Genomic DNA, 19,107 nt, shown 5'->3' on the forward strand with positions numbered 1-19,107 from the left:
TCAACTAAATGTTAAAACAACGACAAACTTTTTATAAAGAATTTTGAATGAAATTCTAAGTATGCAGTTTTATTCTAGCTTAATAAAGTGATAGTTCCAAGTAGCTAAGCATGCAAGAAAATGCGGGACACCGACAGCAAAGTCATTTCAAAAATCAACGCGAATTCTTAGCCACTTGACCTTCAATAGTAAAATTTTGTATTATTTTTCTTTTTTACCTAAAAACAGCACGCGATGAACTTAAAAAAAAAATTTAATGATTTAATGATGACCATGGAAGTGGATTTAATGGATGGGACAAGAATATCAAAAATATGCATTTAAAACTTTTTAAAAAGTACATCGCTGACTCACGGTGGACCTGAACCAACTTTAAGTCGAAGGTCATCATATTTTTTTGATAATTTGGGTTAATTATGTTACCTTTTAAAAATTTTATAGCCCATAACTTATCGAGCCGTTTTTGAAAAAACTCATTTTGAATGAAAATTATTCCTTTTCTTTTAAAATTTTCACGGACCCGCTCTAGATGACAAATTGATGCATTACAGTTTATATTTATTTTGTAATGTAACTTGTACGATTTATATACAATCAAGTTAGTATATTCAATTCAAACGAGAAGATTGTGCGCGCACAACATTTGTTCTTTTTAAGTTTCGAATATAAGTATTCTTTATGCTTGCAATAGTTTTTGTCAAGTATGTCTATAAAACAATAACATGTTTGCAAGACCAAAAGACCATGCATGTTTGCAAGACCAAAAGACCAAGCATGCATGTAGGCAAGGGTCTAGGATTCTATAGCGAGCAAGCTGTAGAATCCCTACATTTAAAAACTGGGATAAATATAAAATATACGTCCATCATCCGGAATATCCATCTAAATTACTGAGAGCAGTACAAGAATACAATGCTTAACATGTATAAGCTACTGTTTAAAAAATTTAAAGGGTTGTATGTAAAACACCATGCTGCTCTCCTATTAGTTGTCCAAAAATACATATATAATCTATATATAAATACGCCACAAGAAAATGTTGTAATCCCTTTTTTGAAGGCACCGGTCGCTCGATTTCAATGAAACATACACCGATTTAAAGGATATAACTTCCTCTAATCCAGAAATGTTAATCCCGATACATAGGGGGCGTGGCATCTGATATATAGACTGAAATGTGAAAACCACCATATCTCTAAAACCAATTAGGCTGGGGAACTGAAACTTAGCACAGATGCATAGATTGTAAATACCCTACTTACGGTGAAAAATGGTAGGTACTAGGAAAGTGGGCGTGGCACTTCCCATGCAAACTGAAATTCTCATATCGCTTATCTCTGGAACCACTTATGCACATATTAGTAACATAAAATTGGGTGTAACTTTGTAGCCCAGTCGTGTGATGGAAAAAATATTGGGCTTTGGCCCAGTCTTGACCAAAACCCGCGTGAAACCGCGGTTCGAGAAGGAAATATTATCTTCTGTTGCAAATCTTCAAGATACTTTCTAAACCGTTAACGATTCTGATGAAAAAAGAAAGAGTTTATGTAGATGTTGGCAATTTAGTTTTTACCCTACAAGAGGCTCTCAGACATATATAATCGAAAAACTTATTTAAAGTCTGAACTGGTATATGTTTGACACATTAGTCAGTGATGAACATCTCATCTTTACATACAAATACGTATGCATATTTTTTTATAAATGAAAATCGAGGTGCCTTTTTCGGTCTAATTTCAAAAGCAACTGAAGAAATTTGGAGGAGACTTGATAGAATTAGCATTAATCAATCCGGTATTAACGTTCATAATTCGATTTTAAGTTTTCCTGTAAATTCGCTATAAATATGCTGGTGGACTTCAAAATGTAATTCGCATAAAGGAGTTAGTATTTGTGACAGGTAAAATTCAAAATTGTATGAAAAAAGATGTCGAATTCCGACAACTGGGCGATACTAGTAAATAAAAAATCTGCTTTATACCCGGTACAGTTCGTAGAAATAAACGACGTTCTTTTCAATAATAAAAATGTAGTTGTTTATAAAATATCGTGCATTTTTTAAACCAAAATAAGGATTACATAAAAAAATAAATAACGAGGGTTGTAGCCTTAATAGTGTTTCCTTCACATTACAATTTTTAAAAAGGGCCAATGTAATGCTTAAATCCGTAATCCAATATGTATGTATGAAAATTTTATAAGAAAAGGAATTATTTTTATTTAAAATGAGTTTTTTCAAAAACGGCTCGACAAGTTATGGGCTATAAAATTTTTACACATTATTTATAACATAAATAACCAAAATTAGCTATAAAAAATGATGTGCTATGACCTTCGATTTAAAGTTGGTTCAGGCCCACCGTGCGACTGGATTCAGGTCAAAAAAAAATTTAAGGCCTTCTATATTCGACGGTAATTTTAAAGGTCAAGGTAATTCTTCCATCCAACGAGACAATTTTTCCTGAATTCTCTATTTCAAAAGCTTTAAACTGCCGCTACATTTATTTCGCTGATCTTGTCTCCTTCTTTTCAAAAATAAAACAGCGTTCAGCAAAAAAACTAAGGATTTGTTGTGCAACTTTGTAGAATTTTTCTAATTTCTGATAAATTTGGATTTACATGGCTATTTTTAGACATATCATTTTGTCTCGGGTGTATAACAGGAATTCCTTTATTTATTGATAAACTTTTTCAAAATTATTACTGTAAAAAATGCTTGTTTTAATGGAGATACTGCGAAACGCAATTCTTTCATTACATAAATTTTTTGTTCGAAAAAAGATACGAACGTTAGGTATAACAGATGCACATACCTAGGTACAGACAAACATGTCTACATACATATATGTATTGTACTTGTACATTGTACATACATATGGATGCATGCACATATTATAAAGAGGTACATATCGTTACCTTAATTCACAAAGGCCCTAACCAACATTTTTTTTATTTTACAGGAGAAGCAAAAAACATTTTAAGAAGAGAATCAAAATCAGGTAGGGCTTTTAAAAAAGTGGCATGCAACTCCGTTGTTTTTGGTACTAACCCTTTAAACTTTTGAACTATTTAAGGTGTAATTTAATACCACTACCAAAATCTGTGATAAACGGATTAAGGTAACGATATAATCTAAGCAGGATACAATTTTTGAAAGGAAATATGCATTCTTAGTAAAAATAATATGTATAAATGAATGTGATGGAGGGAACAGCGCCTAATTGGGTTCTTAATGTCGCTGTAGATTCAATTGCATTTTATAGAGTGTAGATTTTGTATGTATGCACCTATGAATGTGTGTATGAATTTATCACAAAATATTTGATTTGTTGAAATTTCAATGTGTAGATGTATGAGTTTTTTTTATACTAAATATATACATACATTCTAGCTAAAAGCCGAATTGTTTCGCTAAGCCACAATACATACATATGTACATAAAATGTACATATTTTTATAATTTTATTTAAGTTATATAAAATCAAACCAAAATTTATGCTTCAGATGATTGAAGTTAAAGCGAATAGAAATAACATAAACATGTGCATTTGAAAGCCTACTTTGATTGTACTTCAGCGTCGCCAAAATTCCACCTTAGCCACGCCCCAAAACCGGAAAAAATCTTCACACATTTTTAGGACGCGATTTCAGAGTGCGATATAGCAGTATTGCTTAAAAGTCATTTTTAAGTGCTAATTATATATACATCTCTTGATCTCTTGATAAAGTCCATCGTTCGACCAGCAAACTCAGCGTCGGTTCTTCGACTTTTCGTAAGAATTGAGCGCTATGGCCGTATGATAACCGTCCATTTTGACCTACGACTGAAGATTATGCCTTAGACGATACGATCTTTTAACACCTCACAAGCCCCACAACTCGAGAGAAAATGGTTTTATTGCTAAAAAAATAAGCAAATAAGAAAGATTTCCAGGACAAGTAACTCCTCGCCCTTTACGATTTGCGACGAGAATTTAGAAGAAAAGAATACATAATTGAACTTAGTTTAATATCTATATCTGTAATTTTAATGACTGTAAAGCGCGATTCAATGAGTTCCAAGATGAAGTGCGTGAAGGTTGTCCAAGCCAGAAAACATCGATGCTGTGTTTAAACAGTTGGCAACCGATCGACATGAAACATACCGTGAGATAGAGTCATTCGATTTTTAACGAGCATTCAAACCAGATTTTTCTCGTACGATATTACGGTTGTTCGAAATAAGGCGCTGAAAAATAAGGCCAGTGTTTTTCAAAACACGTCTGCGACAGCGTAACAGGTGCAGAGTGGACCGCAGCTACACTTGAAAATGGAAATGATCTCTGCAATGCAATTTAAATTGGGAAGAGTACTCGTTATCATAATCTTAAAATTAAATTTCATTAGATCGCCGATGCCGCGATTCAGTCCTAGTTTTTGCAGAAAACGTGGTCGTGAGCTGACCATAGAGCCGGAAGTTTTCAAGGAATTGACAAAAACTGACAAAACGGGCACGCATACATCAGCGCAAACAAAAGGGTTTATGAGCACCCACAGCTGGAATCCTTTTCTTATCCGCATTCTTGTTGTTTCCTTTCTTAAAGTCTCATTACGTCATAAGCTTCAAGACTGAAAATAGAACTGGAGGTGCCTGTTATCTGAAGGGAAAATTTTCTGCAAGTCTCTAGCACTTCGGAACTTGAAATCAATCGGTTTCTCAGCGTTATACTAACGGCACATTGGAGCACTGGCAACACGGCCGCCAGGTTCAGAGTCTGCGAGTAAACTCTTAATTAGAGGTATTAGTCTAAATTAACCTAATTTAGTCTTCAAAAGGAGAAATAAACATCAAAAACCTCGACACATCGGTTCCCTAATTTGAATAATATAGGAACTAAAAATGCCTGGGAATTAAAAATCGCGAGACATCAAAATTTTCCAAGCTTGTTTGGAGCGTAATGAGGTACATTGGGTAAAAGTAATTGAACCAATACCTGCATCAAATATATATAAGTAATTGCTAAGACTGCGACGTAGATAAAGACCTACATAAGTGAATTGATCGTTGCTGATTTAAAATTTGTTTTAAAAATTGTTTAAAAAAAAACCTAGAAATTATCTCTTGCAGTGACAGGGTCAAGAACTTTTGCTTGATCCTTGACAGTAAGTTTTCGTGGAGACCAAATACCGAGAAAAGGGCAAGGAAGGTATCAGTGGCCTTATATTGTATTGGTAAGAGATGGGGTATTTCGCCAAAAGTTGCCTATTGGCTCTACGAACCGTAGTGAAGCCAATTATGTTTTATAGCGCCCTAGTCTGGTAGAACTTACTGGAAAAAAGCTACACTAGCTAAGCAGCTGGAGCTGCTTTACTTGGTATTAGTGGGGCACTGTGGACCACCCCCACATTAGCACTGAACGTAATTCTGAACGTAGAGCTTGTCGACGTTGCGACGCGTACAGCGGTTAGACTGAGGGAAACTGATTGGTTGACCGGCTTAAGGAGTGCACACTCGAGAGTTCCTTAAGTTCCAAATTTTTGGTATGCCAGATTTGACCCAAATAGGGCAAGGGATTAAAAAAGGATAACTTAGGAATTTAAATAATCTGAGCCCGAATAATACTTAAATGGCATGTAGTCAATGTATTCTTAGAGTTCCGAGCATTTTCTTTGATCCCAGAAAATGATATTGACCTCATAGGGAAAGAACTCATTTTCTTATGTGTAATTCCTATGGGAAAACTAAATGTTCCACGCGCGACCTCTTACAATTGTCCTAGAGAGGGGAGATTCATGGAGGATCATTACTATATGAACTAAACTAAATTTTCTGGAGTAATGCATCCATCTTTTTCTCTACATGACATGATTAGCTTTTTGCAAAAGGCAGATGAAAAGATTTATTTTTATTCTAGGCTGTTATTTACTGATATATATGAAAACAAATGTGTTAACATATTGTAGTTATATGTATGTACATATGTATGTACATATATAGATGTTCTTGTCGGTCATGTTTGCTCCCCACAAAAAAATTCGTTGCAAATTTCCTGGAAAGCTGTTTCCAATATTTTTTTATTTATACATTTATTCCTGTAGTAATCGTATTTCTGGCTGTGTTATTGCCCAAAACACGCATAAACATTTATTTTCAAGTTTCATGTGTATTATGGCAGGGTGCCATCTGCATTAAAATTTCTTTCTCCGGCGTTAGCACTACGCTGTTTGCCTGTAACAAAAACTCGCTGAGATCAAAAAAATGTTCCTAAGACTGTGTTTATACACGGAAACTTTGTGTGTATGCAATTGTTGTTGTCAGCTGTGAACAGCTTTTCAATTTACAGCAACTCGCTGCCCCTCTCCTTTCCTCGTCACGCTCTCTCCAAAAAATCGCCGTGTGTAAATGAGCACTAATAAAACAGCATTGGTGGTATTCGCTCTTTTGTGTATTCGTTGTAAGTTGTGTAAATGTAACAGAATGAGCGTGTGATTTGCTGTTGCTAGTGGTACAATAAATACAATTGCAACAACAATCACACGCCATCCTAATGGAATGCTGATAGAATACCAGGGCTCGAATCGTGACAGACGTGAACGAGTCGGCAATCGTGCGAACACAAATTACGTGAGTCGTCAGTTGTCTGAACAAATGGGGACTATAGCATATAGTCCCGGAGTTAACGACAGATTTTATTATACTATTTCCGCAAACAAAATTTTTTTGTATGAGTTATGCGTATAACGTACAATAGTAACATGAATGTCTGCCACCGCATCCCCACGACGGGGGGTTAAAATTACAGCTAAAAATAAACAAAAAAATGTATAGCCGTATACGCGAAACTTAGAACGAAGGTAAGTTCCTGGGGCACCGGATCCTTGCATGCAAAAGCAAAAGCGGGGATTTGATGTGAATTCAGGTTGTGCCCTGACGGACGGTAGATTATGGATTAAGCGAGTCGTGTAATATTTTCTTCCTATGGTCATAATAATAACACAGGCTTGTAAAATTAAACTGTTTTCTTCTTTCAATAATTAAGTTTTTTTACTATTGCCAAAAATTTTAACAAGCTCAAGGCTCAGCGATTTAATAAACTCAAATTTTCGTTCTACTTATACTTATAACTGTAGATATTTTGATATCAATATGAGGCCAACTTCAGGAACTCTTGATTGTGTCTGGCCGACCTGTCGACAATTAATGATATTAATATCTAGAACGAAAACTTGAGTTTTATTAATATATTGGGCAGCCACGAACTTGTTAATATTTTTTTATAATTTAAAATGAAAAGGTCAATAACCAAAAAAATTTCTCAGTATGCTAAATTAAAAGACATTGTTTTTTCTAGCATGTCGAGATTTATTTTTATTGAACATTTATAGTTTAGAATTTTGAGCAATTTGCATGAAATGCCGAAAATTCATTAATTTAAAATTACGTTTCTTCTTAAAATAGCAACAGTATTAGTTACAAACACCCCTGAAGAAACTAAGGAAACCAGAAAACTTATGGAAACTCGAAGTTAATGTAATGCTAGTAATACGCGGTAACACTAAGAAAAATTAGCAAAATCAGTTTGAACAACTTTCATACAAAAAAAAAAATTTACTAATTTAAAAGTAAATTTTTACTTAAAAAACGGTATTAGTTAAAACTACCCAGAAAGACTAAGTCTACCCTACTAGAAACGTCAGTAATACACGGTAGATAACACTAAGCAATTGTAAATGAAAAAATATTTTTTATTTGAATTTAATTTAAAAATTCACGGAAGAAAAAATCATTTTACCCTTAAATTGCTGCTGAAACCGGCAGTAAGAAAAATAAAAAATGCAATTTTCTCGAAAAATTACGTGATGGATTTTTTTAATGTTTTTTTTTCGTAGCTTAGTGCCTAATACCTACCAAATGGTTTATTCGTTTTTTAAAGGGAAAGCCATGGCAGGCCTGTGTAATGAGAGACGTTATGACATGCATATTCTAGAATTTTTAACAATTCTCATGCAAAATACAAAAAATAATTACTTTAAATTAAATGTTCTTTAAAGAAACAACATTTTTAGTTAAAGACCAAATTAAGCAGAATGACTTATGGAAAGTCGAAGTTAACGCGGGTAACACAAAAAAAAAAAAAATAGTAGGTACTTTTTCCATAGTTTTGTACTCAATATCTACCAAAGTTGCATATTAGTTTTTTAAGGGCAAATCATCACAGGTTTGTTTAATGGGAGACGTGTTGACATGCATATTTTAGATTTCTTTTAGTTTTCGTGAAAAAAATTGTTAATTTAAAATAATACTATTTAAAACCCATCAGTTTTAGTTTAATATACCCCTAAAAACTAAGTAAATCAGAAAGACTTATGTAATGCCGAACTTATCGCTAGTAATACGGGGTAACACTATCAAAAATGAAAGAAGTAATTTCTCAGAAAATTTACGTGATAACACTTTGTTATTTTTCGCAGCTTACTACCTGAAACCTACTCAAATTTAGAGCTGTAGCAAACCGTATGTATGCGTTACTGAGTAACGAATACAACGCCTGACTCGAAGTACCGAATCGTTACTCACATAATAATCTCGTTACTAGCATGCAGTGTTGCCAGAACTTTTTAGACCGGCTAGATTGGGCAAAAAACGGCTAAAAGCGGCTAAATGTTACAACTAGAATTCACTTGTTTTATTTAAATACAAAATTTACAATTAGAAAGACTAGTAAAACCTCAAATTTTTTTTGGTTATGAAATATTATACGTAGCTAAGCTGTATACCACTCTATTTTTGTTTAACAAAGAAAACTGTCGTTATACCTGACCTGCAAAATGGCTATATTATATTTGCTTAGCCGGAGGGCAATATTTTGAGAAATAAACACGTAAAGCTGTGAAAGGGCTGAGGAAAACCGGGCAACATTATTTCGAGAAAAGAAAACGCAATGATACAAAAACAGAAGGTAGTTTAATTAATTGACATTCGTTGTTTTTTCCAACCACTTCATTTTTAACAAGTTTGTGACATTTAACTAAAATCATGCTATCAGTAGCAAAATTTTTGTTTCTTGAACAAGTAAAAGAAAATTTTGAAGTTAGTGAAGTTGGATGGAAATATTAAAAGTCTTGCTAGTCTCCAAACTGCCGTAATTCGGTACACCTGAGCAAAGGTTTGCAAATGAAGTTTTTTGCTTTTCCCAGGATAGAGTACGTAATACGATCTAATGCAGTTTGATAAAAAATTGCTGATGCTAAATATTTTTTAACCTCTAAATGATGTACCGTTATCCGTGGAAAAGGGAGGAGGTTGAGTTAAAATGATGCAGTAACAGTACCAATTTTTTGATTCTCGGAATTTTCTGATAAAGATGTGGTGCTGATAAAATATTTATATGCATAAATATAAGCACGAAACTATGTGTTTGTGACAATAATTATCCAGATAAGATGAAAACTACTGCAGTTTAATTTTATAAAATTTTTGTTTATAGAAAAATGCATAAGTAAGACAGTTCGGGTACGGTTCGGTTAGCTGTACATTGCTTTTGGATTATCATATCCAAACGCGTGACCCGAATCAAAAAAATTTTACATACACGTCTAGCAAAGGGATTAAGCTTTAAGTTGAAACAATGATTTCTGTTTAAAAAATGCCCTTTTTTTGTAAATTTGGACGCGGTTTTGCGCAAAAATACTGTGGATGGCGTGACCGGAGTTGGACTGATGAAATTATTTCACCTAGCGCGGTCGAAGGCCACCAACGCGGAAATAATAATAATAACAAAAATAAAGTAGGTTTGAACCGTGATGCAATTATTCACTGGTATTGTCTTCCCAGAGAGTTTTGCTCCACCGTAATTCGTGCTCTTTTATTTTCTAAGTGTTGAGAATAAAACTTCACACTTAAATTTAAGACATTCATAACAACAATTTTATGAAGAAAATCGCCGCTACGTCCTCCTAAATATAAACTGGGATGCGACACTTAAACAAGTTTTGCCTATTTTTTTGTTTTTTTCAAATTGTTGCTTTTTCACAGTAGTTTTTCATTAAAAACGGTCTCAAGCTCAATAAAAATTGCTGATTATTTTTCTTTAGTTTATTTTATGTTTATTATTTTTTTATGAATATGTAGCTGATTACTTAACAAACACCATATACAACATGCAGATTTCAGACTTTGTGTAAAAATTATGAAAATTCTGCAAAATTTCAGGAAAATTTGTAACTTTTTAATCAGCTAAAGTGACGCGTCCCAGTTTATATGTATTTGGTTCACTCGCTTAAAACAAAAAAACATTGAAATCGGCTCACTATCTGAAGACTTTTCGGGTTAGAAAAAATTGCCTTTCAATTTTATATAACACAGTCTGACTTGAAAATTTTTTCCGAGATAAGACAAGCGATTTTTAATAGATTTTGGATCACTAAATTTGTAAATAGAAACTTATACATTTGAATTTTAATAAAATTAGGCGAAAAGCTAAAGAGGCTAAAAACGGCAAATTCTTTTTTTGCAAAACGGCTAACAAATCGGCTGCCGGCTAAACCGATTTTCTCCGACTGTTTGCTATCGCAACCGGCCAAATCTAGCCGGAAAACGACTAAAATGGCAACACTGCTCGCATGTTCCGTATATGCACCATTAACGTGAATCAATACAACACAACATACTGCGGAAACGAAACTGTTGTTCGTATCGATACTAAAGTGTGTTGCGTGTATATGTACATACGTACATGCATGCATACATACATATGTACGAACGAACATTTCGTTACGCAAAGAGATTCGTTGCGATGATTCGTGAGAGGTACAAGTGCTTGATTCATAGTTGCCAACTTCGTGCTTTACGCACTAGATTTAGTGCTTTTTGAAAATTAAAACGCCAAAAAAAAATACTTAGTGCCTAGTGCCTTTTTTAGAGCATTTTTCCCAGCTAAAGAACCAAGGACTTGAATTCAATTAAAGTTGACGCGTGTGGAAGCAAATAGAAAACACAAAAGAGAATGCGAAAAAATTGCTTTCAAGACTTGACGTGTCTGAAAGGGGACTAATATTACCCCGAGATAATTAAAACCTGAAATAATTTGATATATTATAAGGTGCGGTGTCTCATGAAGATGCGGAATTTACAAGAATATACAAATTTAAATGCACTAAAATACAACCATGATTGATAAAAAGCTGAAATTGCAAACCCACCTTGTTGAATTCTAGTCGCATTGAAAATGCTAGTACGCAGGTAAGTTAAGTATTTCTTTTTTTCTTTTCTAATTGTTTGTACAAATTTTGATTTTTTAACCACCTGAGTAAAACACATCGTTTCTTGGTGCTGAATCCAAATCTGGCCGCACAATTGCTCTAGTACTAGAATTTTTAGATATCCTACCCCAGATTGCCAAAAACACGGGTTTTTGCGATATTTGAGGTTATATAATGAAAACATCAAATTTTTTGCTCATTGCCACTTAAGGCATTATTTTCGTGTGTTGCGATTCGATTTTTCTTTCTCGAGATATAGTAGTTTTAATAGCACTTCGGTATTACGTCGGAAGCATGAGTCATTATAGCAAGTGTAGAGGCTATTCAATCGTTATGAGCGAAAACGTTTTGTGTAGTGATTTATGTATGTATTCTTGTAAATATTGTTAATTTTTTGCTTTTGTTAAATACAATCTTTTATGAAAAAATCATCCTTTGATTAAAAAAATTTGGTGCTTTTAGATTGGTAAAACGCCTTTTTTCCAAGTTTTTGGTGCTTTTTAAAAATCAAAAGTTGGCACACTGGCTTGATTGTATCAAATTGTTCGAATAGATACCAAAGTATGTTGCGTGTATACTTCTTCTTCTTCTTCTTTATTGGCGCTGTAACCGCCTAAGCGATTTTGGCCGAGTCCAAAACAGCACGCCAGTCATTTCTCTTCTGTGCTAACTGACGCCAATTGGAAATGCCAAGACGAGAGGACTTTACTTCTCAATTGCCTACTCAGTCCAAAGTAGCACTTGTTGGTAAGAGTGATTCTCCGTTGGATTTCAAGGCTGACATTATTATTGGTGTTAATGCTGGTCCCCAAATAAACGAAGTCGTCTACTTTTTCAAACTTGTAACTGTCAACAGTGACGTGGGTGCCAAGACGCGCATGCTCTGACTGTTTGTGTGATGACAGGAGACACTTCGTTTTGTCCTCGTTCACCACCAGACCCATTAGCTTTGCTTCTCTATCCAATCCTGAGAAGGCAGAACAGACGTAGCCCTTGTTTTTACCGATAATATCGATGTCGTCGGCATACGCCAGCAATTGTACGTTCTTGTAAAGTATTGTGCCTGAGTGGTTCAGTTCTGCGGCTCTTATTATCTTCTCCAACATCAGATTAAAGAAATCACACGAAAGGGAGTCCCCCTGTCTAAAACCTCGTTTGGTATCAAACGGCTCGGAGAGGTCCTTCCCTATTCTGACGGAGCTGGTAATACTACCAACGTCATTTTACACAGCCGTATTAGTTTCGCGGGGATACCAATTTCAGACATCGCTGCATAAAGGCAACTTCTCTTCGTGCTGTCGAAAGCGGCTTTGAAATTTGATGGTGTGTGTCAATCCTATTCTCGCGGGTCTTTTCCAAGATTTGGCGTATTGTGAATACCTGATCTATGGTGGATTTTCCAAGCCTAAAGCCACACTGATAAAGTCCAATCAGCTCGTTGATGGTGGGCTTCAGTCTTTCGCACAATACACTCGATAAAACCTTATAACCTATGCTTAGAAGGCTGATTCCGCGGTAGTTGGCGCGTATGGCGGGGTCGCCTTTCTTGTGGATTGCGCAGAGCACACTTAAATTCCAGTCGTCGGGCATGCGCTCATCTGACCATATTCTGCACAAGAGTTGATGCATGCACCTTATCAACTCCTCGCCGCCGTGCTTGAATAGCTCAGCTGGCAGGCCATCAGCTCCAGCAGCTTTGTTGTTTTTCAGCCGCGTAATCGCTATTCGTACCTCGTCATAGTCAGGCGGTGGGACAGCTACTCCATCATCATCGACTGGGGACTCGGGTTCGTCTTCTTTACTACTTTCAGCGCTGCTGCCATTCAGCAGGTTGTAAGTGTTCCCTCCACAATTTAAGTATATTCTGGACATCGGTCACTAGGTCACCATTGTTGTTCTTACAGGAGTTTGCCCCGATCTTGAAACCTTCCGTAAGTCGCCTAACCCTCTGGTAGAATTTTCGGGCGTTCTTCCTGTCGGCCAGCATCTCAAGCTCTTCGCACTCACGTATTTCGGCCTCTCTCTTCTTATTGCGGCAAATACGTCTCGCTTCCTTCTTCAGTTCCCTATAACGGTTCCACATGGTTCGCGTTGCGCCTGATCGCAGCGTGGCCCTGTAGGCGGCATCTTTTTTATCTGCGGCTTCTTGACATTCCTCAACATATCAGTTGTTCTTTCGGGCTCCTTGAAATTCAACTACTTCTTCGGCGGCGATACTTAATGATCGGGAAATGTGGTTCCACTGCTCGCGTATGTCGGATTGTTGAAGAGTGCTCTCAGAGAGCAGGTGTGAGAGTCGAGTGGCGAATAGATTGGCCGTCTGTTGTGATTGCAGCTTTTCGACGTTAAGCTTTCCTTGCATTGTTGGGCGCACATTCTTTGCTGCACAGAGGCGGGTGCGTATCTTGGCTACAACAAGATAGTGGTCCGAGTCGATGTTTGGCCCTCGGAGTGCACGTACGTCTAAAACGCTTGAAGCATGCCTTCCGTCTATGACAACATGATCGATTTGGTTTCTCGTTTTTCGATCTGGAGACAGCCATGTAGCTTGGTGGATGTTCTTATGCTGCAACCTAGTACTACATATTACCATGTTTCGGGCCCCGGCGAAGTCGATCAGCCTCAGTCCGTTATCGGACGTTTCATCGTAAAGGCTGAATTTTCCGACAGTGGCGCCAAAGATCCCTTCCTTGCCCACCTTGGCATTAAAATCACTAAGCACGATTTTGACATCGTGTCGGGGGCAGCGCTCATAGAAGAGATCCTTGGACGCCTCATCCTTCTCTTCCGTCGGGGCATGGGCGCAGATCTAGCTTTGATGCGGATTGTGGCAAGACGTTCGTCCACCGTGGTGAACGCCAGTAGTCGGCGACGGAGTCTCTCTCCTACCACGAATCCAACACCGAATTTGCGTTCCTTTACGTGGCAACTGTAGTAGACGTCGCAAGGCTTCACGCTTACTTTTCCTTGCCCCGTCCATCACATTTCTTGGATGGCGGTGATGTTAGCCTTTGTCTTCCCGAGGACATCAACCAGCCGGGTAGAGGCACCTTCCCCATTAAGTGTCCGGATATTCCAGGTGCATACCCTTAAATCATAGTCCTTTATACGTTTGCCGTGGCCGTCATCAGAAAATGGGGGTCTCATCCGAGGCTGTTTTTTATTTTTCATTGGGCGGGGTTTTAACGTGGCGGGACCCAAACCCAGCGCACGCGAAGTTTTACGCCTTCTCACTTTAGCTCGCTCCCAAACGGGTGTTCGGTTGCTACCCAGAGGATACGTGGACATAAATATCCGGACGTTGTAAGCTGCGATTTGAACCGTACGCATAAGAATCGCTTCTGGCCACTCCCACGTGAATGGCCGTCAAAAGTTTTCCACTTCTGCGCACGGAACCACTATATACTACTAGGGTGGTCCAAAAACAGTAAAGTTGGAATTGTGCTCTCACCCCCTAGGATTTTTCTATATTTAAAACGAGTATACCCCTATTTTTTTATTTTGAAATCAAAAAATATTTAGAGGTCGCTCAAAGCGCTCAAAGGCTTCCATGTATTTTTATATAGGAAAAATAAAATGTTTCTTAAAAATGGTAAACAATTCTTGAAAACAAATATTTTTCGATCGGAAAACTCTGGTTCTCTTCAGGAGACTTTCAATAATAATACCAAATTTTTTATTTACCCTTGCATTTCTCCGGGTTTTTGTGGGTTTTCGGCGAACCTATAAATTATAGTTGCGATGCAAAAATGGTTAAATAAACAATTGAGTATTATTATTGGGAATCTACTGCAGATAAGCAGAGTTTTCTGGTAGAAAAATATTGATTTTTAACTATTCTACACCATTTCTAAGAAAAGTTGTTTTCCCCATATAAAATACATGGAAAACTTTGGGCGCTTTGAGCGACCTCTAAATATTTTTTGATTTCAAAATAAGAAAATAAGGGTATACTTTTTCGGGATAGAACAATCCTAGTGGGTGAGAGCGTAAAAATTATGACTTTACTTTTTCACATGCATTTTTCGATCACCCTAGTGTATACATATGTATTAAAGTCCAGCGCAATTGTATTTGCCGCATTTCGTTCAATAAGTACTCCTTGCATTGTACTCTACTCCCAACACATTGCTACTCTTTTTCCGCATACATACATTACTTGGCGTTGAGAGAGTAAATACTTGACGTACTTGCTATTACTCCACCAAAGTAGGTACTCTACTTTCTCTCATCGCGTACGAGAGATATTTGCTGCTGCCAAAAGGGAGTAGCAAATCTACTCTCTGTATACTTGTAGTACTGCAAGTACTTGCGTATTAAATTTCAATTCTGGTTGTTAGTTGATATCGTTTGCGGCGCTGGTCAGTGAAATTGAAAGAGTAACAAGTAATTTTTAGCAAAAAAAAACCGACTTCAACTCCCATATAAAAAATATATATATATATATATATATCTCATGATCCACTGATCGGATCTCAACCAGATTAGTATGGGAATTACCGAAATCGGTTGACGTGGTCCGAAGTTATGCGGTAACATACATAAAAAAAAAAACAAAAAAAAAATATTCCGACGAACTGATAACCTCCTCCTTTTTTGGAAGTAGGTTAAAAATAGAATATGGAAATTGACGATGTAAGGAAATGTTTACGACCTTATTTATAAAAAATAACGTAGATTTAGACAGTTGTTTAATGTGACATTTTCATAAAACTTTTGTATTCAAGCAGCTTTTTAAATCTATGTATGTACTTATATTTTTATGAAAGTATTATTTCTCGTTTCTAATTTTCTATAAAACTATTTGCAGTCATTAACCAACAAATAAGTTGTCAAAAACAACAACTTAAGAAATGATGCTATACGAAATAAAATTATTAGTGGCAAATCAAAATTTTGAAAAGTGCCGATTTTCACATTAGTGTAACATGGTAGCGACGAGATGTACGAGCATTTTTTCTTAAGAGCTGCATACTAATTTAAGAAATTTTTTTATAGAAGCAAATTTATTTTCGATTTATTGTGCGTAACTTTATATGAACTTTTAGTTTTTCTAGAGAGCCTTTACAAATAAAAAAAAAATTCGGAATATGTACATATGTACATAAATACGCAGCCATATAACTTGATTTCAAGAGAAACGAATTTTCATTGGGCACGTTCAGAAGGCGCAGCAGCTCAGTACCTGGTGCGATTGCACCTTGTTGCGTTGTTGCGTACTTCTGATCAACTGAATAGTTGCGTGTTAGATGATCGTAATCTCAGTATATCCAGTAAAAAAACTGTGGTGAAGTCCTTTATGGGGATAAAGTTTCCAGAGATGAAATTTTAGGTAGCACACAATTTCTTACACGCATGGTTGCTTTTCAGCACTCACGAAAGAAACTTAAGAAATATTTGAAAAAAAGTTCATATAGTACATTAATTTTTGAAAGAAATACCATATAATGTATGTACTCTGGTTAATAATATCAAAAAATGTATTAGAACCACCGTTTAATGTTATATTTGATACAAATTAATATTGCTGCCCCGAACGCTCTGCGCCTTGCCCCTGAATAATAGTTTACTTAAAATTAAATCCCTAGTCCTTGTTCTTTCTGTATCGCATCGTGGTGAATTCACATTTCTCAGAAATTTGACTACAAAACAAAACAAAGCGAGTATTTTATTTTGGGAATTTGGGAAAGTAAGTGCATGGTTGCAGCATATCTATGTATAAAAAGTATTTAATTAAATTGTTTATAGAAATGTTATAAATCGAGTGGCTCATTTACGATGTGCTCCAAACATTTGGCGAACTTTTTTTCGCCTTTTCAACGTGCTAAGTAACAAGTTAAGAGGACTGCCATCACGGCCGGTAAGAAACCGCAAGCAAAGGGCAGACAACCTTCCAGGAAGCTGCCTCCTGTCCCCGAGTCAAAGCTGCAGTTCAGCAAGAGCAGGTCAGCAAATTGCTACCCTGATCAAACGTAAACTAAAGCGCTCTGCTGTGATTGCACTCCGTAAACGTGAAAACTTGGTGCATGCTGAGAAATATCAAACAAGAAAACTCCGTGATGGACGCCGTGAGATGGAGGAGCGCTGTGTGGCAAAGAAATGCGGCCAATTCGACGGGCCTGAAAAATCCAAATTGGCTTTTGTGATCCGCATCCGCGGTATCAACAAAGTTGCACAAAAAGTGCGTAGTTTTACAGTTCTGTCTTCGCCACATTAAAACGGTGTGTTCAACAAATTGAGCAAGGCAACCATTAATATGCTACGTATGCCGAACCCTATATGGGGTTATCCAAATCTTAAATCAGTTCGTTAATTGATGTACAAACGTGGAATGGTCAAGCGTGTCCCAATCTCTGCTTTGTGATCGAACGCAAATTTCGCGAAGCGCACGAATTTCAGTGCGTTGATTCCCTTCACTTCAAGAAAGCCCACAACTCCCTGTTGCTATTCAAGCTCAACACATCAACCCGAGGCTGGCGCAAGAAGGCTAATCACTACGTTGAGGTTGGTGATTTCGGTAGCCGTGAGGATAAGATCAACAAATTGCTGCACAAGATGGCTTAAAGAAATTGTTGTTTTGTATTTAAGGCGACAATATAATTTGGCACATCTTCAAAAGACGCCCAAGCAAAAAAAAAAAAAGAAAATTAAAAAATTCCTGAAGTGGCCTTTTCGCGGGTCGATTTCTGTCGACTGGAAAATTTACTTAAGATATCGACTAGCCAAAACGCTTACATAAAGGCAGCTTAAATAACGTTCAAATTAATCATCCCCTTTGAGATGGGAAATACCAATAACCATTTCATAATTTCGAAAATTATTCCATTTATATTTGTTCTTGCATTTTCCACACCACTTGTGAGGTATGCTTTTACGCGCGTTACCGATTTTTTTTAATGTGCTCGGTTGCCCAGGAGGCCTATTTTCACCTTTACAACTTAACTTAAACAGAATTAAAACTAAAGCATGCAATATATAAAGAAAATTAAAAGTTGTCTTACATCTAGTAAACTTAAAAAATTGCACATTAAATTCATTTTTCATTATAAAATAAAATTAAATATCACAATTCCGTTCAAGTGTATACATATGTACACATTTACAAAATGTGGTCTGTTTGCACCCACAGTAAGTTCCCATGAAGCCTAGCCTAAATTCAGAACTGAAAAAAAAAACGAGCAAATGGGGTCGGAAACTACTAGCCCTAAAAGCATAATGTGGAAAATGTTTGAAGAGCTGCGAAATTGTATTGCAATAATAAAAATAACAGTGCATAAATTGGAAAAATGGCTTTTGTTTTGCTTTATAATTTTTGGGAATATTGGTTCAGATGGAATTTTTTTATTTGTTTGGTTTTTCAGCTCGTTAATGATGCACCCAGGGTTGCATTTACTGTCTATGAAAATATTTCATGAAGCGTTCCAAAATTAGCTCCGAGCAACTAAAAGTTGGTTAAGCTTAAATGAAATAGTTTTTTATTAAATATTTATTCCTGGTATTTAGTAAAAATCATTCATCTCAATACTAATATATGAAATGAAAGTAAATAAAAATCTACGAATACATTTCATGAATATTTTGTCATAGGGCCATTATTAAATACAGACACAACTTTGTCGGGCGTTGGTGCTGACGTATATAGAATTAATGAGTTAGAGAGAGATAAATATACAAGCTCAAGCGCTAATTTAGGTATACTTGTATACCTGTTACTCGTCTGGCATATACTCCAACTGCGAAAATAATGACAATTATAATCTATTTAGATGCATATTTTAGCTAAATATTATATCGTCGCCTGGATAAAAGATTGTCACAAGTTATTTTCGGTAACTCACAATTGAAGTTTGGAATGCAATTTCTCAG

Source organism: Rhagoletis pomonella, unplaced genomic scaffold (genome assembly GCF_013731165.1).
Source record: "Rhagoletis pomonella isolate Grant_MI unplaced genomic scaffold, Rhpom_1.0 Rhpom_scaffold_00009, whole genome shotgun sequence".
NCBI classification, from domain to species: Eukaryota; Metazoa; Arthropoda; class Insecta; order Diptera; family Tephritidae; genus Rhagoletis; species Rhagoletis pomonella.